Source organism: Rhinoraja longicauda, chromosome 2, assembly GCF_053455715.1.
Source record: "Rhinoraja longicauda isolate Sanriku21f chromosome 2, sRhiLon1.1, whole genome shotgun sequence".
NCBI lineage: Eukaryota > Metazoa > Chordata > Chondrichthyes > Rajiformes > Arhynchobatidae > Rhinoraja > Rhinoraja longicauda.
In genome coordinates this window covers 28,901,851-28,927,302 of record NC_135954.1, presented here as the reverse complement: position 1 = coordinate 28,927,302, position 25,452 = coordinate 28,901,851, and the positions used below count along the sequence as shown (strand labels likewise).

At 43.0% G+C, this 25,452-nt stretch overlaps 1 protein-coding gene across 2 annotated transcripts in view; it reads left to right on the top strand.

Moving 5' to 3' along the window:
- LOC144603091 (sickle tail protein homolog) overlaps positions 1-25,452 on the top strand; it is a 514,507-nt gene that overhangs the window by 34,820 nt on the left and 454,235 nt on the right. The window lies entirely within an intron of this gene.

Genomic DNA, 25,452 nt, shown 5'->3' with positions numbered 1-25,452 from the left:
ACTGGTAACAAGGAAAAATGACCATTATGCCTGCTTGGCAGCATAGTTGATTGAGAAAATCCAGCTCAGTCCTTCTCTTGCCCAGTGTCCACACAGGCATGCCTCTCTGAACGCACACTGGAAAGATACCAGGATTACGAATGCTGATTTTTGTTTTTCTCATTTGTCGCCCAAGGGAGCTACTTCAGCATCCCCTTTCGTTCTCAGCTGAAATAAGATCAGTAAGCAGAGTTTGAAATGAAGCAGGGACTATCTTGTCTCTAAGGCTTAACTGTTCATGAGATAAACAGGCTGAACTATCTGGGGAGAGGGGAAAATTTTCTTCAAGAAATATTCAGCAGCAGTTTGACATGGAGGCAACTATTACATTACCTGATGTATTCAATTGCACACATTTATTGAAGGTTCTAATCTCCAATTGTTTCTAAATTAAAAGGAGCACATTTTAAAAAAACACACACACTTTTCCCATTGCTATGGCTTGCAGTATTAATTTCTGCATTGATTCACAATTTCTATCAGCTCTAGGATTGCCTTGAAGGGATGCCTGTCATGAGCCAGGGCCTTCCAGATGGATATGAAATGGGGACGATGATAATGAATGGGGACAAGATCATTGCATTTTCAGTTAAATGGTTTCACTCTGCAGCTACTAAATTATTTTAAGATGACATGTGGCTGTTATATACAAAATTTAACTCCACAGTTTTGACTCAATTTGAACTGGTAAATGACTGTGGAATGTAAATTACTGGACCATGTACATTAAGATATATATTGAGTTTAACAATTTGATAACCATATTATACAGTTGAACAAGATTCTAACAAGAGTTCTCGCATTTTCTAGATGGGATCCTGTAATTATGCTATTCCCATTTTGCCTCCCCTAACCCATTTTTTCCTAATCCCATTACCATCCATTTATTTCCATGTACCATTGCCTCTTGGTCTTGCCTGAATTCACACTATCCCAATTTTCTCCCCTTTGCCACATCCCTCCATTTTCTCCACCTCTTCCTTTCTTTGGGCCTCCTCGGTCATGGCTGACCATGGGTGATGGATCCTAGTTGGCTGCTTGCTCCACACCTCGGCTAGAGCAGCGTCTCTTGTGGCTGAAGAGACCAATGCGGGAGTGACAGTCTCTGTCGCAAAGGTCACATTTGTGTGTGGTCTCTGGTCTGTTGAAGTTGCTGCGCTCCTTTCTGCGTGCCCGCTTGTCTGCCGCTGCGTTCATCAGTTTCTCTTCCCCGTTTTGAGATGTTGGTTCAGGGTACCTCTCCACCTTGTACGGTCAGCTGCAAGGCTCTCCCAGGACTCCACATCGATGTCAAGCACCTTCAAATCTCTCTTGCAGACATCCTTGTAACGTAGCTGGGGGCGGCCGATGGTTCTCCTCCCAGATGTTAGCTCTCCATCGAGGATGTCTTTTGGAATACGGCCATCCTCCATGCGGTGGACATGGCCCAGCCACCGCAGTCTGTGCTGCCTGAGTAAGGTGTACATACTCGGAAGGCCAGCGCGAGACAGAATGTCGGGGTTGAACACTCTGTCTTGCCAGGATACGGCGGATGCTTCTAAGGAGGAAGGTGTTGAGTCTTCTCTCCAGTCTGGCATATGTAGTCCATGTCTCACTGCCGTACAGCAGCGTGCTGTTGACACAGGCATTGTAGACTGCTATCTTTGTCTTCACTGTCAGCTTTGGATTGGTCCACACTTGAGTTGTGAGGCGAGCGAGAGTTGTAGCTGCCTTCCCGATCCTCTTGTCAATCTCTGTGTCTAAGGAGAGGTTGTCAGTGATGGTGGAGCCGAGGTACATGAACTGATGGACGGCATCGAGTTTGTAGTCGTCGATGGTGATGACAGGCGGTGCCTATGTATCCTGTCCCAGGACTTTTGTCTTCAGGCTGATGGTCAGCCCAAAGTCCTTGCAGGTCTGATAGAAGCGGTCCATCAGGTGTCTTGTTGCTTTTTATTGTTATGACTGTATGGCAAATGAAGTTCCTCGCATGTTGTAAAACATACTTGGCTAATAAAGTTTTATTGTGATCAGTGACTGTGGTTCCTGCTGGGTTTGGGTGCCTCTACACATCTTAAAAATGATTGAAAGACTCTCAGTCTGAGGAAGGATCTCGACCCAAAACGCCACCTATTCCTTTTCTCCAGAGATGGTGTCTAACCCGCTGAGTTACTCCAGCTTTTTGTGTCAATCTTCTGATGAAGAGATCAATGGCCTGCAACATTCATATTGTTTTGCTCCACAATATATTTTTTAACACTTGCATTTCTAGTTTTATTTCAGGTTTTTAACCTCCACATCATTTGGATTTTGTTCTGAACATTCCCTTTGCTTTACATTTATGTGCATGCAGTGTAGGTTTCTCAAAGGAGCTTTGGTTTTATGTTTATCAAATGCAGACACTAAATGATGAGTATTGATGGTAATCCATGTTTATCTAGAAATGGCTACTATTCTTGATTTAATTACAGTAGTAAGTCAATATGGATGTTCGATTTTAATGGGCCCTCTGGAGAGTTTGCGGTTGGGATCACATATGCATACGCTATGCATTACGTCTTTGTATTCTGTGCTGTTCAGTTTAGTTTATTGTCATGTGTACTGAGGTTTGGTGAAAAGCTTGTGTGCTAGCCAATCAGCAGAAAGACAATACATGCTCACAATCGATCCATTTACATGATAAGAGAGTAACGTCTAGTGCAAGGTAAAGTCCGATTAAGGGTAGTCCGAGGGTCACCAAAGGGGTAGATTGTAGTTCAGCACTGCTCTCTGGTTGTGGTAGGATGATTCAATTGCCTGATAACAGCTGGGAAGAAACTGTCTCTGAATCTGGTGATGTGTGTGTTTTCACACTTTTGCCAGAGGGAAATGGGAGAAGAGGGAGTGGCCAGGGTGCGACTCGTCCTTGATTATACTATTGGTCTTGCGGAGGCAGCATTAGGTATAAATGGAGTCAACAGAAGGGAGGTTGGTTTGTATGATAATCTGGGCTGTCCACAATTTGCTGCAATATTTTGCAGTCTTGGATGGAGCTGTTCCTAAACCAAGCTGTGATGTATCCTGATAAAATGCTTTCCATGGTGCATCTGTTGACGTTGGTGAGATTTGCAGAGGACATGCCAAACTTCCTTGGGCATCTAAGGATGTAGAGGGCTGGTGTGCTTTCTTGGTCATTGGTTTAATATGGGTGGTTCAAAAGAAATTGTTGGTGATATTGATTTTGCCTCATATTTTTCCACAAAACACATGGCTCATCCCTCGCCCCTGGCCTCTCCTCGCCGATCGCCTGGCCTGGCTTCGATGTTGATCACTATCTACTGACATTGAGAGAAAGGTTGTTGTCTTGACACCAGGACACAAGGTTCTCAATCTCCTTCCTGTACTCCATTACATCAATATTTGATATCCGGCCCACAATGGTGTTGTCGTCTGCAAATTTGAACATTGAATTAGATTTGTACATGGCTGCACAGTCGTGGGTGTACAAGGAGTACAGAAGGGGGCTGAGAACGCATCCTTGCGGAACCCCCGTGTTGAGGATTATTGTGGAGGATAATTTATCCCCAATACTCACTGGTTTGTTGGTCAGGATGTCGAAGATCCTGTTGCAGAGATTAGTGCTGACGCCAAGTCCCGTGAGCTTGGTGATAAGCTTGGCTTAGATTGCTCACTTGTTGAGCAATTAATTTCACATTGCTGTTTTGATTTTTATATTACAGAAACTAAAATATCAGATTATTTCCACAAATTGCATTTGTCAGCAAGCCAGAGTTATGAAGAAATATGCTGCTTTGCTTCATGCTGTTAGAACAAGCCCTCCAAATGCCTTCTTTATCCAAGTAGGCTCAGTTCCAATCAGTCTCAGCCGTGTGCTCTTGCTCTGCCACGAGAGTTGCTCACTCAATTGAAGATATTGACGGAGACTGTAGGATCCAGGGGCTGTCAATTCATGGAGCAAGTGATGCCAATGGGTCACCGTGCCTGCCAGCAAGCAGTCCCTGCCCTATTTTTGAGCACAGAGTGACCATACGGGTTTCTGCTGCTTGTCCAATGCCATGCACTTTTCCACATAAGTAATAGGAGCAGAATTAGGCTATTTAGCCCATCAAGACTACTCTCCCATTCAAACATGGCTGATCTATCTCTCCATCCTAACCCCATTCTCCTGCCTTCTCCCCAACTTAGTATCCCACTTCAAGCCCTATGCAGCCTCCACGCAATTTACAGTAGCACTCAGTAGATGTTTGAAACATAAAGCTGTGGAATATTGTTTTGTTTTTCAAAGATTCGCTTGACCTGAGATCTATATTTACGAGGCAACTTCCAAAGGAGCATAATATTTAGAATTGCAATGATGCAACTGGTCGACAGATCTAAGCATGATGGACTGGAAGTTACTGTTTAGTATAATTTAAATATTACGCATTAGGCGTGCTGAAGCTAAACTACATTTTGCAATGCAAAGCATTCTTTTTTGCCATCTTTGGCAGTCACCCTCCTAACATTCAAGTGTGGCTTGAGTCATTTCAGTTAAAGTTTTGTACAACCTTTTTTTTCCAATCATTCTTTTTGATTTCCACAATTCCATTACTTTTCCCCTTGTGATACCCACCTCTTCAGATTTAAATTGATTAATCTGATACTTTACTTTCCCACCCATCCCTCCTGAGGTGTTACTTTGGCCACAGTTGCCTTCTTGGGTGCATTCTCAGATGACCATTCCGGCAAGTTTTAAAGAAAAAAAAAATCAGGACACAAATAGGAGTTCGGCCAATATTGGACAGATGAAATGAGCATAGAGACCACACTTGCAAATATATGTGAAATAAAAGAAGATTGACATGGATATAAATGTCTGAAGCATTAGTAAACTCACCAGAAATATCTGGATCTAGTTGTCACACGAAGGAAATAATAATTTCACATCCTGGATTTGGATAGCTGCCAGCAATGTTCTCTGGCACAAAGGTGTTTGGCCCAAATGTTAACCTACCTCCCCAGGCATATAGGGTACAGATAAGCCTTCCATAAATCATATGAGCAGCAATGTTAGGAGAATAGCACTAGCTACGGTTGGAACTGAACAGTTTTTTCAATGTAATTCAACAAAATGGTGGTGGAGAGGGTCAAAACCTTAATTCCTGGGTATGCATATCTCTGACGATCTGTCCTGGTCCCAGCACAATCTTGCAATAATGAGGAAAGGCCATCAATGCCTCTGCTTTCTTAGAAGATTGAGGAGATTCAGTATATCAATAAATACTCTCTTGAACTTCTGCAGGTGTACAGTTGCGATTATATTGACTGTTTGCATCACTGCCTAGTTCAGCAACTCCAATGACCCGGAATGAAGAAGATTGCAAAAAGTGGTGAACACGGCCCAGTCCATCATGGGTACTGACCTCCCCACCATCAAAGGAATGTACACGAGTCACTACCTCAAAGGCAGCCAGCATAGTCAGGATCCCACACCACTCTGGCCACACTCTCCTTTCGCTCCAACCATCAGGGCCAGGGGACAAGAGCCTGAAAACTGTAACATCCAGGTTCAGGGGCAGCTTCTTCCCTACAACCATCAGGCTGTTTAAAAACCAACCTCAAAATTCTGAACTATGTAGTCTTTGGGGCATTGTTAGACTTTGAACTTTAGACTTTATTTTGTTTATACTTTTTATTTTTTTAGATGTTTTGTCTGCACAGTTTTTTTTAGCTCTATGTTTCCTGAACTTTTTATTATGATGTTTACAGAGTACTGTATTTATCTGTTGTACTGCTTTTAGTACAAAAAAGCTATTGGGGAGTATTCTAAGGGATAGGATATGCATGCATTTAGATGGACAAGGGTTGATTGGGGATAATCAGCATGGTTATGTACGTGAGAGGTTGTGTCTTATGAATCTGAGTTCTTTGAAAATGTGACCATAAAGGTTGATGAGGGCAGAGCTGTAGATGTATAGGTGGACCAGCAAAGCATTTGACAAGGTTCCACATGGCCGGTTGCTCTGGAAGGTTAGATCTCCTTAGGATCCAAAGAATGATGGCTGAATGGATAGAAAATTGGCTTCATGGAAGGAAGCAGCAGGTGATGGTGGAAGGCTGCTTCTCGGTCTGGAGACCTGTGACTAGGTGTGCCTTGGGGTCGGTGTTGGGCCCGTTACTGTTTGTCATCAATATCAATAATTTGAATGAGAATGTACATGGCAAGATTAGCAAGTTTGCATATGTTACAAAAGTGAGTGGTATTGCAGATAGTGAAGATGGTCATGAAAAATTGCAGCAGGATCTTGATCGGTTGCCAGGTGGGCTTAGGAATGGTTGAATTTAATATCGAGAAATGTGAGGTGTTGCATTTTAGGAAGTCTAACATGGGTAGGACTACACAGTGAATGGCAGGGCTCTGCGGAGTATTATAGGCCAGAAGGATCTGGGAGTACAGGTACATAGTTCCTTGAAGGTGGAGTCGCAGGTACACAGAGTGGCCAAAAAGGTTTTTTGGCACATTGCCCTTCATCAGTTAGTGTTGAATACAGAAGTTGGGAGTTCATGTTGCAGTTTTTTGAGACGTTGGTGAGGTTCCATTTAGAGTAATGTGTTCAGTTCTGGGCGCCATGTTATAGGAAAGATGTTGTCAAGCTGAAACGGGTACAGAGAAGATTTATGAGGATGTTGCCAGGACCAGAGGGTCTGAGCTATATGGAGAGGTTGAGTAGGCTGGGACTATTCCTTGGAGCTCAGGAGGATGAGGGGTGATCTTATCGAGGTGTATAAAATCATGAGAGGAATAGATCGGGTAGACTCAGAGCCTCTTGCCCAGAGTAGGTGAATAGAAAACCAGAGGACACAGGTTTAAGGTGAAGCGGAAAAGATTTAATAGGAATTTGAGGGGTAACTTTTTCACGCAAAGGGTGGTGGGTGTATGAAACGAGCTGCCAGAGGAGGCAGTTGAGACGGGAACTATTGCACTGTATATAAAACTATTAGACAGGTGCAGGGATAGGACATGTTTAGAGGGATATGGCCAAATGCAGGCAGGTGGGACTAGTGTAGCTGGAACATGTTGGCCGGTGTGGGCAGGTTGGGCCGAATGAGTTGATTCCATGCTGTATAACTCTATGCTGTAAGTAATATTTTCCTTGTTCCATTTTGCGATGTATAACAATAAAACACTCTTGACTCTTAAATGAGGTGATCCAAGGGCCAGTGCTAGGCACTTTGTTTTTGGATTTTTTTTTGTGCTTGCATATTTCCCCTCTGATCTACTGGATGATGCCCGCAGGTGAACACAACAATATTATTTGCTTAGCGCCTTGGAAAGAAGCCTGCAGGTGTTTTACAGGACCCTGATGCAAAATTTGTTACAACATTTGCATTCTTTTTCCTTTGCATGTATTTGTTATTTTACCAATTATCCTTGCTCACTGGTGCTTTGTGATGGGTGATGGGGGGGGGGGGGGGGGGGGGGGAAGGTATAAGCAATGTTGAAAATATTATTTCAGTGGTACATTTTGCTTACTTTTCCCCTTTTTGTTGATTTCTGGCTTGCCTACTGCCCAATATTTGAGGGCACATGATGAAAAACCTTTGACTTGGTCAAAAGTTTGAGTTTTAAGGTGTCCCTTAAAAAATGAAAAAGAGGTGCATTAAAGTTTGGATCCTTGGGTGGCTGGAGGCTGAGTTGTAATTGGTGGAATGATTGCAAAGTATCTTTAAACTGAAATGTGATTTTTTTATTTTATTTTTTTCCCCCCATTTGATGCTGTCTTGCCCATTGACTGTTTCCAGCAGTTATTTTTGTTGTGTTAATAATGCTGAATTTGGCACTGACTATTGAGGTTGCTCAGTATCTGGCCAAGTCTGAGTAAGTAGTTGGGAGTATGAGCCAGCAAGACTCTTATTTCTGGTGCATTTCCCGCTTTGACCGATTCCGATTCAACTTTGCTGAGGGTACTTGTATAAATGGAACTTATTGTTGGAACCAATGTGGGCACCAGATAGAAAGGCTGGTGTGAATGTGATTGTAGGTTTTGAGAAAATTGCCGAGGGTGGCATGCTTGATCATTGGGTGATATCAGTAAGAAACAGGCGAAGGATGATTTAGAATTGAATTTTGATGTTGGGTTCAAATGATGGGTGGCTCAAAGAACACAAATGTGATGAAAGCTGAAGAGAAAACATAGGGCAGCTAACATACCAGGTAATGTAACATTGAATGTTAAAATTGTGAGGGGAAAAATAGACAATATGTGCAGGAGGAGGCCATTCGGCCCTTCGAGCCAGCACCGTCATTCAATGTGATCATGGCTGACCATTCTCAATCAGTACCCCGTTCCTGCCTTCTCCCCATACCCCCTGACTCCAATATCCTTAAGAGCTCTATCTAGCTCTCTCTTGAATGTATTCAGAGAATTGGCCTCCACTGCCTTCTGAGGCAGAGAATTCCACAGATTCACAACTCTTTGACTGAAAAGGTTTTTCCTCATCTCAGTTCTAAATGGTCTACCCCTTATTCTTAAACTGTGGCCCCTTGTTCTGGTCTCCCCCAGCATTGGGAACATGTTTCCTGCCTCTAACGTGTCCAACCCCTTAATAATCTTGTACGTTTCGATAAGATCTCCTCTCATCCTTTGAAATTCCAGTGTATACAAGCCTAGTCACTCCAGTCTTTCAACATATGACAGTCCCACCATTCCGGGAATTAACCTAGTAAACCTACGCTGCACGCCCTCAATAGCAAGAATATCCTTCCTCAAATTTGGAGACCAAAACTGCACACAGTACTCCAGGTGCGGTCTCACTAGGGCCCTGTACAACTGCCAGGGCCATAGTAAAAATGCCATAGCAAAGAAATTGCTGAATTTATTACACTGCATCTGGTCTTCCATCTATTCTTTTGTCAGTTGCGTTCCAGAAAGACTACTACGTACCTTCCATGTGTACACTTTCTGCCTATCACTATTCTGTTTGCATAACTCAGTTACTGCACGTCTCATAGTTCAACATATTACTTTGATCTATAATTCCAACTAGACTTGCTCAATCTATTGTTAAAGCACCCATGTATGTCTTATTCTACAACTCTATTCCATCTGAGACTATTGATCCATGTGCAGCTTTCTCTTTTGGGAGGGGTGTCTTTTCGGAGACTGGTTTGTCTCAAATAATGTCTGGTAACTAGCAATCCCTTCGCTACTTTGACTTATTTCCTCGTACAATTTTCTCAGATGCACAGCTTGTCGGGTATTTTTGTCTTCGCCATGCCACTCTTCAAATTTTCCATGCTTAACTTAATGGTTCTGAGTAGTTCTCATAGAAACTACGTGCAGGAGTAGGACATTTGGCCCTTCAAGCCATTCAATATGATCATGACTGATCATCCAAAATCAGTACCCTGTTCCTGTTTTCTCCCCACATCCCTTATGGATATAGCTATAGAATTAACCCATGGCCGAGAAAGGGCTCCATTTGGTAAAATGCACTATTTAATTTGTGTGATCCTTAACTGTATGGTCTGTGGGGGTTGCTTCTCTTTTGAGTCATCCTTGCACTCGTGCCAGTGAAATTACATTAAACCTCATTTGTGCAGCAGCTGTCGGTGGAGATTATTTCAGATTTACAGCTTTCAGTAAATTACTTTAGTAGAAATTAAATTACTACAATGAAAAAAAAATCAGTAGAATAACTTTTTTTGGTGCTGGACTGAAAACTATTCAGCAAATGCACTTGAATGGCACTTCTGCACATTGGTTTTAACATTTTGTGACCTATGCTTTATACTTGAAAGTGCGCACCGCCAGATTCTATAACAGTTATCTGACTTCTGAACGGACCTCCATAAGCTAGGATGATGTCTGATTTGCCTCTACCCCATTAACGATATTCGGCTTTGTTTATGGAACTTGTGCTCTACAATGCTCAGAACTATATTCTCATGTCCCACCGGACTTATTTCCACTTGCCTCGACTCCATCCTATCCCCCCCCCCCCCCCCCCCCCGGTCAAATCCCTCCCCACCTACGTCCAAGACACCTCACATGCTCTCCATCTCCTCGATAACTTCGTTTCCAGGCCCCCACTCCCTCATCTTTACCATGGATGTCCAGTCACTCTACACTTCCATCCCCCACAAGGATGGTCCTGAAGCCCTCCGTTTCTTCCTCGACCATAGAACCAGCCAATCCCCAACTACTAACACTCCTCCGCCAAGCAGAGCTGGTTCTTACCCTTAACAACTTCTCCTTTGACTCCTCCCACTTCCTCCAAACCAGAGGCGTAGCTATGGGCACTCGCATGGGCCCTAGCTATGCCTGCCTCTTTGTCGGGTACATCGAACAATCCCTGTTCCAGACGTACACTGGCTCCATCCCCGATCTCTACCTCTGCTACATCAACGACTGCATTAGTGTACTACTCTTGTACCCCTTGCAGAACTCACTGACTTCAACACTTCACTTCCAATTTCCATCCTGCCCTTAAATATACTTGGACTATCTCTGACATCTCCCTCCCATTTCTGGACTTCACCATCTCCATCACAGGAGACAGACTAGTGACTGACATCTACTATAAACCCACTGACTCGCACAGCTATCTGGACTCCACTTCTTCCCACCCTGTCTCCTGCAAAAAGTCTATCCCCTACTCACAATTCCTCCGTCTACGCCGCATCTGAGCCCAGGATTGGGTGTTTCACACTAGGGCATCAGAGATGTCCTCATTCTTCAGGAAACGGGGCTTCCCCACTTCCATTATAGATGAGACTCTCACTAGGTTCTCTTCTACATCCCACAGCTCCGCTCTTGCTCCCCCTCCCCCATTCGTAACAAGGACAGAATCCCCCTCGTTCTCACCTTCCACCCCATCAGCCAGCGTATCCAACAAATCATCCTCCAACATTTCCGTCACCTACAACGGGACCCCACTACTGGCCACGTTTTCCCATCCCCTCCCCTTTCTGCGTTCCGCAGAGACTGTTCCCTCCGTAACTCCCTGGTCCACTCGTCCCTTCCTACCCAAACTACCCCATCCCCGGGCAGTTTCCCCGACAACCGCAGGAGATGCAACACCTGTCCCTTTATCTCCCCCTCAACTCCATCCAAGGACACAAAGTCTTTCCAGGTGAGACAGAGGTTCACCTGCACCTCCTCCAACCTCATCTATTGTATCCGCTGCTCTAGATGTCAACTTATTTACATCGGCGAATCCAAACGCAGGCTCAGCGATTGTTTCGCTCAACACCTTCGCTCAGTCCGCCTTAACCAACCTGATCTCCCGGTGGCTGAGCACTTCAACTCCCCCTCCCACTCCCAGTCTGATCTTTCTGTCATGGGCCTCCTCCAGTGCCATAGTGAGGCCCACCGGAAATTGGAGGAACAGCACCTCGTATTTCGATTGAGCAGCTTGCAGCCCAGCGGTATGAACATTGACCTCTGTCCCTCTCTTCCCCTCCCCCTTCCCAGTTCTCCCTCTATCGTCCTGTCTCCACCTATATCCTTCCTTTGTCCCGCCCCCCTGACATCAGTCTGAAGAAGGGTCTCGACCCGAAACGTCACCCATTCCTTCTCTCCTGAGATGCTGCCTGACCTGCTGAGTTACTCCAGCATTTTGTGAATAAAGAACTATATTCTGCACTCTTTATCTTGCCCTTTGCCCTATCTATTGTACTTGAGTTTGGCGATTGTATTTATGTACGATATATCTGATCTGTTTGATCAGAATGCAAAACAAAGCTCTTCACTGTTACTTGGTACAAATGACAGTAATGAACCTAAACTTGTGAATTTTGCTATAATTTAGAACTTGTGGCATTATCAAAATAAGATATTGTTGTGTTCATAACTGCAAACATTGTAGTCTCTATCCCAGCTATTTGTTGGGAGTGATTTGGTTCTCAGCGCCTGCACATTAATTTTGTAAAGGGACTGACAACAGTGCTTCTGTGGCAAAATAAAAAAAGGAAAAACTGCAGCTGCTGATAATCAGAAATAGAAGATTTGAATCAGTAGGTCAGGCAGCATCTATGGAAAGTGAAATGGTCAACATTCAGACACCTCTTGTTGAGAAAATTAGAACTTGTTTGACCATTCAGAACTTGTTCTTCAATCCATAAATTCTCTCAATAAAAAGCAATATGGTCCATCCAATTTCAAACTGGAATACATATTTCTTTTTAAATGAATTTGTAACCAAGCCTTGCATAGTAAATTTTAAAAATGGTGCCCAGTACAGTTAGCTGAAAGGACTTTTTGTCCTAGTGGGAAGTAGAGAGCAAATTTACACCTGACTTTGAGGTTTCATCGATGCCCAGCCTTTGAGCAATCTTCTCATTGAGGCAAAAAGGTTCCTCTGATATACATGGTATGAGTTTTATGGTTGGCAAGATAGCGGCAGTGCTTGGAGAAGCCACATGAACAAAGCTGCAACTGGATATGTAATCTCAATGATAGACACAAAGCTGGAGTAACTCAGTGGGAAAGGCAGCATCTCTGGAGAGGAGGAATGGGTAATGTTTTGGGACCCTTCTTAATCTCTATGCTCCGTTCTGAGTTTTGACTTTATTTATTCCCCCTCTTGGATCTAGGTGTTGCTGGCAAGACCAGCATTTATTTCCCATGCTTAATTGCTTTTCAGAAGTGGTGGTGGCAATTCTGAACAGTCACAGATTCCCATAGGGAAGTTTTTAAACTTAACAATGATGAAGGATCAACAAGATATAATTTATTTCCAGATCTGTGTGCTGTGCATATTGAATGAGAACCTGCATGCCATGTTGTTCCCATGTCGAAATGCCCTTAATGATGGAGATTGGATGTTTTGGCAAATGTTGTGTAGGATTGTCTGGGTACGTAGCTGCAATGTATTTTTGTAATGATACATAAGCAGTCACCATGTACGAATGGTGGAGGGGACGTGTGATTAAGATGGTGGAAGGGCAATGTAGCAGGATGCTTTATCCTGGACGGTGTTGGGCTTCTGATTTGCTGGAGCTGCACACTTCCTGGCAAGTGGAGTATATTCTATCGCAGTCCTGATTTGTGCCTAGTCGATGGTGGAAAGACGTGCTTTGGGAATCTCAAGAGTCCAGCAATGGTAATGTTGTCGAACTATGTTTCTATGAACTGGTGGATCTGCCATTCACATTTAAATAATTTTCACACTGTAAACCGGGGGCAACTTTTATCTAACAGAGCACTTTCTAGAGATTGGAACTTTCATTTAATATTAAAATAGAAACTAATGTTTCATGAGTTATGTTTGAAAATAAAAATATTAAAAATCCAGTTTTCCAATTCTGGTTCATAAATATTTTAGATGATGTACATCAGTTTGAAGCAAAATCCAAGATCTGAAATATTGTCTATCCATTCCCAACACACGTGCAACCTAAACGACTGAGTTATTCCAGTAAAGATAGACACAAAATGCTGAATAACTCGGCAGGACCGGCAGCATCTTTGGAGAAGGAAATGGGTGATGTTTCTGGTCGAAGAAGGGTCTCGACCGGAAACGTCACCCATTCCTTCTGTTCAGAAATGTTGCCAGTCCCGCTGAGTTACTCCAGCATTTTGTCTATTTTCAGTGTTTACTGCATCTGCAGTTCCTTCCTACACATTTTACCTGAGTTTTTCCAGCACTTTGTTTTGAGTAAGATTTCAGCATCTGCAGTTCCCTGCGTCTATGTAAAACTAGTTTTTAAAAAAAAGCCATTCTGTTTATTAAGTAATAATTATGACCTTATTTTGTGCAATAAAATATTGTAAGTGTAGCTAATGATGAGACTAGTTTGTAAATATCTGACATTTCAGCAATTCCATTGAACTGCAGTAGAGAAGACCATAGAGCAGCATAGTCTGTGGAGGACTATTCCAACATTAGGAATTTTAAAATAAGCTTTTTTATAATTGCTATTAATTTTACAATAATAATGGCAAATACTGCTAGTTTTATGTGGATTATGCAGTTGTAATAAGATTCGCTGTCTTACTGCTGTGGGAGGTGTGAATTCCTTTGGCTCTATTGGCTGTCTATGAAGAAGGAAAATTTGAATCCAATTAAGTTAAATCTCAGGTGGGGCAGGTGCTAGTGGTAATTTATGTGTGGATGAATAGACAACTTGAACTGAGTGATAGATTGCATGCATATTCCGTTCTTTAATTTATGCTCTGCAGATTTCAGCTGGATTGTTTTTTCTTTTGGCGTTCATTTCTTTTGGTTTTAATTTCTAAAAGTTAATATTGATTTGCCTTCTTTCAAATCAAGCCAAACCTTATTTGTTGAATGGTCTCGACTCTCTCCAGAGATGCTGCCTGTCCCACTGAGTTACTCCAGCATTTTGTCTACCTTCGATTTAAACCAGCATCTGCAGTTCTTTCCTACTTATTTGATTAGAGGTATTGTTTGTGAAAGATTATTTATATTTACAGATTATTTATGCCACTGCCTTTAGTTTAGAGAGACAGCACGGAAACAAGGCCTTTGGCCCACCGGATCCACGCTGATCAGTGATACATATATCATATATATATCATATCATATATATATACAGCCGTAAACAGGCCTTTTCGGCCCACCAAGTCCGTGCCGCCCAACGATCCACGCACATTAACACTATCCTACACCCACTAGGGACAATTTTTACATTTACCCAGCCAATTAACCTACATACCTGTACGTCTTTGGAGTGTGGGAGGAAACCGAAGATCTCGGAGAAAACCCACGCAGGTCACGGGGAGAACGTACAAACTCCTTACAGTGCAGCACCCGTAGTCAGGATCGAACCTGAGTCTCCGGCGCTGCATTCGCTGTAAAGCAGCAACTCTACCGCTGCGCTACCGTGCCGCTCACTACCTGCTCACTAACACTATCCTACATGCAAGGGACAATTATACCAATCCAATTAGCCTACTAACCTGTACATCTTTGGAGTGTGAGAGGAAACGAGATAACAGAGAAAACCCACAGATCACTGGGAGAATGTACAAACTCTGTACAGACAGCACCTGTAATCAGGATCAACCCCAGGTTTCTGGCGCTGTAAGGCAGCAACTCTACTGTGCCTTCCGATTGGTTGGGGGAAAAAATCAAGGTATTCCCCCTGCATGTTAACTAAGGCCTATGACCATATTACTGTCCCTTTTATTCTTTTTTCCCCATTTGATGTGGAAAGAAAGTGGACTGGGAGTTCTTGAGGTTCTGGAGCAGTCCAAGAATCTGAACTTGGCAGCAGTTTAAGGGATAACATCACACTGGGTTGGAAATATTGCTGGAAATGCAGTAGAAATAATTTCCTTTTCTGCCACGCAGACAACTGGAGACATGGTGACTTTGTAGATATTGGTATACAATCCCAGCGGATAAATGTTGACGGGCAGACAAGGCATGAATAACAGCCATGAGCATGTGCAGCACAGATGGCCTTTGCTCACAGTTCTATAGTGTTACAGCTGGTCTATTTCTCCTGCAAGGAATGTGCACAGAGTCTGTGTGAAAGAGTAGAGGAGCAGAGTTTCAGGACCTAGGGCCAACCTGAAGGATGGGAATGAAAGCTCCAACAGTGAAGCAGAAGATTGACCTTGGAACCTGGGTGAGGATATCTGTGTTGGAGAGATAATTACAAAATAAATCTAAATTTACGAAGTGAATTGGTAAATCTGTGGAAGATAAAGTTCTGTGTCGGATCATAGGTGTTGGATCTGAGAAGGATGATTAGAATGTACAAATGATAATTGTATGTATAAAGCTTTTTATTTACACTTAAGAACAAGAGTCACCAGGGAAAGGTGAACCACTCAGGATAAAGGAGGGAATTGGGTTGTAGGTAAGGTACCAAACAATCACATTGCATCTGCATTCATCAAGGAAAAGAACATGACAGATAGTGAAGATGGACACTAAAATGACAATAGACAATCGACAATAGGTGCAGGAGTAGGCCATTCGGCCCTTCGAGCCAGCACCACCATTCAATGTGATCATGGCTGATCATTCTCAATCAGTACCCCGTTCCTGCCTTCTCCCCGTACCCCCTGACTCCGCTATCCTTAAGAGCTCTATCTAGCTCTCTCTTGAATGCATTCAGAGAATTGGCCTCCACTGCCTTGAGGCCGAGAATTCCACAGATTCACAACTCTGACTGAAAAGGTTTTTCCTCATCTCCATTCTAAATGGCCTACCCCTTATTCTTAAACTGTGGCCCCTGGTTCTGGACTCCCCCAACATTGGGAACATGTTTCCTGCCTCTAATGTGTCCAACCCCTTAATAATCTTATACTTTTCGATAAGATCCCCTCTCATCCTTCTAAATTCCAGTGTATACAAGCCTAGTCGCTCCAGTCTTTCAACACATGACAGTCAATAGGACAGGCGGCATCTCTGGAGAGAAGGAATGGGTGATGTTTCAGATCGAGACCCTTCATCAGACTGACGATCAGTCTGAAGAACGTTCTCGACCCGAAACATCTCCCATTCCTTCTCTCTAGAGATGCTGCCTGTCTCGTTGAGTTACTCCAGCATTTTGTGTCTCTCTTCGATTTAAACCAGCGTCTGCATTTCTTTCGTCCAGAAGAAAGATAGTGATATCAGTGTGGGGAACATTAATATGCTGAGGCAATTTGAAGTCCAGAACCTAGTGGTAATGGGGTTATTGTTGCAGGTTATGAGTTTATTGTGCATGGCAAGTTTTTAAGACTGGGTGTCTGGAATGCACTTCCAGGGGTGATGGTGGAGGCAGATATAAAGTTTCAAAAGCTCTTAAGGTGTCAAAGGTCTTTATTGTCACATGTACCAATTAAGGTACAGTGATATGCGAATTACCTTACAGACGTACGAGAAAAAAAGCAACAAGGCACACAACTAAATAAAAGTTAACATAAACATCCACCAGAGCGGATTCCCCACATTCCTCACTGTGATGGAAGGCAAAAAAGTCCATACTTCTTCCTCATTCTCCCGCGGACGGGGTAGTCGAACCATCCGTCGGGGTGGTCGAAGCTTCCGTGGTTTGGAGTCCTCGAAGTCGTACTGTAACCAGAGACCGTGGGCTCCGTGATGTTAAAGTCCACATGCACCCACGGTTGAAGCTCCAAGGTCGACCCCTGGCAAAGGGTATATGGATATGCGAGAATGGAATTGTATGGATCGTGTGCAAGCAGAAGATAAACATAACGTGGCAAATGTTGGTCTTGATCTCGATTGGAATTCGCAAAGGAACGAGCATTTGACACCAACACCATTGTCAAGTTTGCAGACGACACAACGGTGATCGGGCTGATCACCAATGGTGATGAAACAAAATACAGAGCGGAGGTGCAGAACCTGGCGGACTGGTGTTCTGATAACAACCTGTCCCTAAATACCACCAAGACCAAGGAGCTGATCATCAACTTCCGTAGGTCACATAACGGGGAATACGTCCCGATCTTTATCAACGGGGACAGTGTGGAGAGAGTGTCCAGCTTCAAGTTTCTGGGCACTCACATTTCGGAGGACCTCACATGGTCCAATAACACTACTGCGCTGGTCAAGAAGGCACAGCAACGACTGTTCTACCTAAGAACACTGAAGAAGTCTGGTCTACCCCAACAGCTGCTGACGACATTCTACCGCTGCACCATAGAGAGCATCCTAACACATGGCATCCCTGTGTGGTACCTCAGCTGCACGGAGGCAGAAAGGAAAGCTCTTCAGCGGGTAGTCCATAGAGCTCAGAGGACCATCGGAGCACAGCTACCAGCCTTGGAGGGCTTCTACAACACACGATGCCTCAGAAAAGCCACCAGCATCCACAAAGACTCTTCACACCCTTGCAACAGTCTGTTCGAACTCCTTCCATCGGGCAGAGGATACAAGGCCGTCTACGCCCGCACCTCCAGACTCGGGAACAGCTTCATCCCCAGGGCCATAGTTGCTATGAACCGGTCCTGCTGAGCCGGATGGTCACATCGCACAGTGATCCGGCACAGATCTGCTTGCACTTTATTCTGTCTTAAAACTGTTACAATTTGTTTCGTTGGGTTGTTGTTTAAATTAATACTGACTAGCTAATTAAATTATTGCATCGTATGGGAGGTGCATTCCCAATCTCGTTGTACCCCTGTACAATGACAATAAAGATGTATTGTATTGTGAATGTGGTATGGAACTCGCGATATTGTCCGTCATAGGTGAAAATATGTATTTTAATTAGTATGGATTTATCCACATTCGATTTAAGTTGAGGAAAATATTTGTTTGCATTCATCTTCTTTTAAAGATGAAGATTGATGTTATTGCCGTGTTCACCAGGGTGCAGTGAAATTTCTAGTTCACATGTAGCTCACCATAAACTGAGGAGTGTATGTAATAAAGGCACTTAATTTCCATCCCTCCAGGAATCCTTCCTGTCTTCACATCCAGTACCTCCTTCCACTCCTGGCTTTTAATTTACAGATCTCTTCAAATGGATGCTGATGATAGCCAAGGCTCCCTAGACCACCTCTAGCATAGTAGGTTAAGTGGGGATAATAACTCTTTCTACTGAGCCATCCAAAATGTTACGTGTAATGACATTTTGGAGCTGGACCCCATTTTAGAAAAGAAACAAAGTTGTTTTACAAGGAGTGGAAATCTGAATCCTGCTACTTCTCTGATTGTGATGAATTCGTTCACATTCTCAAAACTTGAGCACAAATGAGAGTATCAAGATATTGAGGAAATACTGGCAACTGAAGAAGAGATGCCGATTTAGTTTAAATGTATTTAAATAGTGAATAAGATTCAAGGAGCTGGACATCCTTGTTTAGATGTCTCATCAATCGTGTGTCAAGTCGGAAGATAGAAGGGTATTTGGTGAACCTTGATCTTTTTTTCATCTTGCATTTCCTATGATCAGAGTTATAAGAATATGGATCCCAGCTGAAAGCAATGTTTAAAATTATTTGTTCTATATTGGGAATAGTAACAAAGTTGAAGAAATTCTTCCTTTAACTATTTGGAAAGTATGAGCTGATCAGGGAGGTGATCTTGTAAAAGGTTTGTAGAGTATATTAAAAAAAGCCATAAGGAATTTAATAGATGCGGAGTTAATAGACGGAAGGTAAAAGGTTGAGTTGTTTTTGAACTTTGGTTGAGCATAAACATATCAAATGCTTTTCAATGTAGCTAAAATTGTGGTACATGGAATCAGTAGAATTCTCTTGGTATAGCTGAGGAAGCTTGTTATTGAAGGCAGGGCTGTGACTGAAAGGATTATTGAGAGTTTTACTGGGACTGATAAATGACCATCTACTTAGTAGGTGTTAAGGCAACAGCTTTTCACTTAGTGTGAAAATAAACTGTTTAGCAGTTGTTCCTGACAGCTGCAACTTTACTATAGACTGCAGTTCCAGCACTCTAACATCTTCCTGTGATCAATGCAGTGTTGTGCTTTGACTCCAGTGGCTGGATGGTCTGCACAAGATCATGGAATTATTAGCTTTGTAAACAGTACTGCTTTCGAAACTCAACAGAGTAGAGATTTTATAAAAATGTTCTCTAGTTCATCTTAATTAAACACTAGTTTTCATCTTGGTAGTTCTGCATGGTGAACCACTGCAGACTAATGGTCTACAGTTCAAGAATGTTCTTCCTCCATTGGGAATACTCGATTTGCTTTCCTGGGGTCCACATTTGTCCACCAATGGAAATTATTATTCCATCTGGGATTTGTTTCTAAAAAACTGGTTGCTCTGTTATGGTCTTGCCACTCTTTCTATACTGCACCTAGTTAACTGGGAAATATCAATGCTTAAACCCATTTCCAACTATTGTTTTCCTATGGGAGCGAGGGAATACTGTAATATGGAGAAACCAGTTTGCCGGACGTTTTCACCATCTACAATGATAACTTTTCACTGCACAGTTATAGTGCGGAAATAAGTTCTAGGTCTGTAATTTTAATTTTGCTAATGATGCTCTTGTGATTTTCTGTTCTGGCTAAATACAAGTGTAATCCTACTTTCTGAATACATAGCCGCCGCCATATTTGTCTCGTACCTCAGAAAAGGATTCTAAATGAACTAAAAGGAAAATTGTCCTGAACCTTTTAAAAGATTCCACACTTTCTCAACTGCCTCGTTAAACTTTAGTTTTGCAATAAAGTTCACTTTTTCATTGAACAGACATTTCAGTTCCAGACATTTAAATTTATGGCAGCAATTCAGTACTGTGATCTATATCTTAATTTTTTAATCATGATTGGAGAGTTCATGTCAAAGAAATCGTTGAAAATTGCTTAAATTTTTTATGGTGTATGGAAAAACTGTGAAAATTGTTTACATGCACTCGCAGAAATAATAGGCGTTGCACATGGATGGGAATTGAAATGCTGTCTCTTTGAAGTCTTAAAGGAGGTCGTGTGCAAAAATGCATCAAATAATTTATAATTCAGGAAGAACAACAGATCGGTTCTTGAGCTGCAGGAATATGAAGTGAAGAAAAGTGTGGGTGAGAGAATGTAATCATGATTCATTGAGTATTAAACAAGCAGACTCTCCAGTCCTAGAAAAGTCAGTGTTCTGCAGGTATTCGTGATGCTTTAGGCCAACATATCAAGAAAATGCTTTGAATATTTATCTACTTGGTAAATTAAGAGAATAGAAATACTATTGCAGCTTTAGAGAATTCTAAATTGTACTATTAATTATGTCTTCCAATTCAACTGTTCCATTTTCTGAATCTATTGTAATTGCATCCCCATAATTACATTTTAAATTTAATTTTGTGGTCCTTTTAGAAGCAGATGATAAACAAGGGCATAGAAGTCATTGCTTTCATCAGCCACATTTGGTTCCATTAATTACTATAATTATCCTATTCCCGTAAGATCCATCAATTGACACAATCTCTGTTCCAGTTTAAACTTCTGCTGGATTGTTCCATTGAAATTATTGCCAAGGCTCCTCTTGTGGCCTTCTGCATTAAATGGTGAACTTGGTATTTTGTATGTCAGTGATAACTTTGAAGTGTTTTTATTTCTGTACTTTATTAAGAAACATGCATTCAAATAGTAAAAGTCTTCCAAATAAAGGAAGTAAAAACATAGTAATTTTAAATGCTGATATAAAATATGAGCAGTTGTACAGTCTACCCGATCTATTCCCCTCATTATTTTGTACACCTCGAATAGATTGCCTCTCATCCTCGTGCACTCTATGGAATAGAATCCTAGCCTGCTCAATCTCTCTCTCCAGATCAGGCCCTTGAGTCTTGGCAACATCATCATGAATCTTCTTTGCACGCTTTCCAGCTTGACAACATCTTTCCTATCACATGGTGCCCATAACTGAGCACAATACTGTAAATGCGTCCTCACCAATGCCCGTTACAACTGTACAAGACCCCTCAACCTCTATAGATACAAAGCTGGAGTAACTCAGCAGGGCAGGCAGCATCCCCATTCCTTCTCTCCAGAGAGTTACTGCAACATTTTAAATATCTATTTTTGGTTTAAACCAGCTTCTGCAGTTCTTTCCTACACACACCCTCAACTTCTATACTCAATGCTGTGGTGAAAGCCAATGTGCCAAAAGCCTTTTTATTTTATTTTTTTACCACCCTATCAACAAACTATGTACCTGTAATCCTAGATCCCTCTGCCCTCCAACGCTCCCAATAGCCCGACCATTCATTGTGTTGGTCTTGCCCATGTTAGACTTCCAAAAATTCAACACCTCTTATTTCTCTGTATTAAATTCCATCAACCATTCCTCAGCCCAACTGGTCAAGATTCTGCTGCAATTTTTGACAACGAACTTCACGATCTACAGTACCACCCACTTTTGTGTCATCTGCAAACTTGCTAATCGTTTAAAACACAATGCTGGAGGAACTCGTACCTTCTTTTAAACTTTGCCCTTCTCGCGTTAAAGTTATGCCCTTGAGTATTTGATACTTCCATCCTGGGTAAACTGATCTGACCATCTATCCTATCTATGCCTCTCATAATTTTATATTTCTATCCAATTTCTCAACCTATAGCTTTCCAGAGAAAACAATCTAAGTCTGTCCAGCTCCCCTTGTAGCTAATACCCTCTAATCCAGGCATCATTCTGACAAACCATGTCTTCATCCTTCCAAAGCCTCCACATCCTTGCTATATTGGGGCAACCAGAACTGCGCACAATAATTGAAGGTCAGCATTCCATAGTTATCTGGATGACACCACCTCCCTCCCACCCAGCCTCTTTAAACCTTAAATTCACTTTGACCTCCGTGGACACTTCACTTGGCTTTCTTGATCTGTTCTTCATCATGGGCAGACTATTGACTGACGTCTTCTACTGACTCCTGCAGTTATCTGCATTGTCCTACCTCCCACCCTGTCTTTTGCAAAGCCTGCTCTCAGTTTCTCCTTCCTCCATGCCGTGATGAGGCTTTTCAATCTTGGTCTTCTGAGATGTCCTCTTTCCTTGGTAAATGTTATGTCCCCTACCCACCTTCTGTCATAGATGGATCCCTTGCTCATATTTCTTCTGTGTCCTGCAGTTCTGCTCTTTGCACCCCCCCCCCCCCCCCCCCACTTCTCCCCCAGACAGAACAAGGATAGAGTTTCCTTGGTCCTCGCCTTTCACCCCACCACATCAACACATTCTTCTCCGACATTTCCATCAACTCCAACATGGTCCCACCACCAGTCACTTTTACCCATTCCTTTCCATCTTCTGCAGAGACTGCTCCCTCTGCAACTCCTTGGTTCACTCACCCCTTCCCACTCAAACCAACCCCTCCAGAGGTATTTTCCTCTGCAACCACATGAGAAGTAACACGTCCCTAACCCTCCTCCCTCGCCTCCATCCAGGGAACCCAACAGTTCTTCCGGGTGACATGAGATTCACATGTACCTCCTTTTAACTTCTATTGTATTCAGTTTTCTTGATGTTGTCCCTTTTAGATCGGTGAGACCAAGCGTAGACTCAGCGACTGTTTCACTGGTACTTGCCATCAGTCCACAAAGACCTGTTGCATCTCCTGATTGGTAACCATTTGAACGTTCCTTCCCATTCCCATTTCTCCATGGGCTCCTCCATTGCCAGAGTGAAACCACTTGCAAACTGAAGGAACAGTGCAGCCTTGTTCAACTTGGTTACCTTATGACCTAACGATATAAACATTGAATTCTCCAATTTTGGTTAACTAACCTACAAATAACCCTACTTTCCTTCCCTGTGCCCCACCTGGACTTGCACCTGTTTCTTTTTTTCCCCCTCTCCTCTCATCTATATTCCTTCCTATGGCTTCACAATTCACACTTCTTCCATTAACTTGCACCTTTTTGCTGCTACATCTCTGACCTTTGATCAACCATCTTCCTGTCATCCCTTCCTCCCACTTGTTTTCACCTATCACTTGCCAGGCTGTGCAGTGCCCCTCTCTTTCGGCCTTCTTCTTTCCATCCCCCCCCCCCCCAAAATCAGCAAGAAGGGTCCAAACCCGACATTACCTATCCATGTTCTCCAGAGATGCTGCCTGACCTGAGTTATTCCAACATTTTTTTTAAATTATGCCATATGCTGCCTTTGGCACTTCTAGGGAATTGTGGACTTGGACCCCAAGTTCCCTCCATACCTCAATGCTGTTAAGTGTCTTGACGTTAATCGTATAATTTCTGTTAAACACCTGAAGTTGCTTGTGCTCTGAGTATAAAAGTTGGGAGGTCATTTTGCAGTTATATAAGATGTTGGTAAGACCGCATTTAGAATATTGTGTTCAGCAAGGTTCGGTGCTGGGACCCCAGCTATTTACGATATACATTAATGACTTAGATGAAGGGATTAAAAGTACCATTAGCAAATTTGCAGATGATACTAAGCTGGGGGGTAGTGTGAATTGTGAGAAAGATGCAATAAGGCTGCAGGGTGACTTGGACAGGTTGTGTGAGTGGGCGGATACATGGCAGATGCAGTTTAATGTAGATAAGTGTGAGGTTATTCACTTTGGAAGTAAGAATAGAAAGGCAGATTATTATCTGAATGGTGTCAAGTTAGGAAGAGGGGATGTTCAACGAGATCTGGGTGTCCTAGTGCATCAGTCACTGAAAGGAAGCATGCAGGTACAGCAGGCAGTGAAGAAAGCCAATGGAATGTTGGCCTTCGTAACAAGAGGAGTTGAGTATAGGAGCAAAGAGGTCCTTCTACAGTTGTACCGGGCCCTGGTGAGACCGCACCTGGAGTACTGTGTGCAGTTTTGGTCTCCAAATTTGAGGAAGGATATTCTTGCTATTGAGGGCGTGCAGCGTAGGTTCACTAGGTTGATTCCCGGAATGGCGGGACTGTCGTATGTTGAAAGGCTGGAGCAATTAGGCTTGTATACACTGGAATTTAGAAGGATGGGGGATCTTATTGAAACGTATAAGATAATTAGGGGATTGGACACATTAGAGGCAGGAAACATGTTCCCAATGTTGGGGGAGTCCAGAACAAGGGGCCACAGTTTAAGAATAAGGGGTAGGCCATTTAGAACGGAGATGAGGAAGAACTTTTTCAGTCAGAGTGGTGAAGGTGTGGAATTCTCTGCCTCAGAAGGCAGTGGAGGCCAGTTCGTTGGATGCTTTCAAGAGAGAGCTGGATAGAGCTCTTAAGGATAGCGGAGTGAGGGGGTATGGGGAGAAGGCAGGAACGGGGTACTGATTGAGAGTGATCAGCCATGATCGCATTGAATGGCAGTGCTGGCTCGAAGGGCTGAATGGCCTACTCCTGCACCTATTGTCTATTGCCTATTGTCTAATTCTGGGCACAGTGTTATAGGAAAGATATTGTCAAGCTTGAAATCAAAACATAGAAAATAGGTGCAGGAGGTGGCCATTTGGCCCTTCGAGCCATTCATTGTGATCATGGCTGATCATCCACAATCAGTGACCGGTGCCTGCCTTCTCCCTATATCCCTTGATTCCACTAGCCCCTCGAGCTCTATCTAACTCTCTTTTAAATTGATCCAGTGAATTGGTCTCCACTGCCTTCTGTGGCAGATGGTTCAGAAATGGTTCATAAAAGATTTATGAGGATGTTTTCCGGACTAGAGGGTGTGAACTGCAGGGAGAGGTTAGGTAGGCTGTGTTTCTATTCCTTGAAGTGCAGGAGGCTGAGGGTTTTTTTCTTTGAGGTGTACAAAATTATGAGAGGAATAGATCGGGTAGATGCACAGAGTCTCTTGCCCAGAGTAGGGGATTCGAGGACCAGAGGACATTGGTTCAAGGTGAAGGGGAAAAGATTTAATAGGAATCCGAGGGGTAACTTTTTCATACAAATGGGGGTTGGGTGTATGGAACAAGCTGCCAGAGGAGGTAGTTGAGGCTGGGACTATCCCATCATTTAAGAAGCAGTTAAACAGGTACATGGATAGGACAGGTGGAGAAATATGGACCAAGTGCAGGTAGGTGGGACTAGTGTAGCTGGGACATGTTAGGTGGTGTGGGCAAGCTGGGCC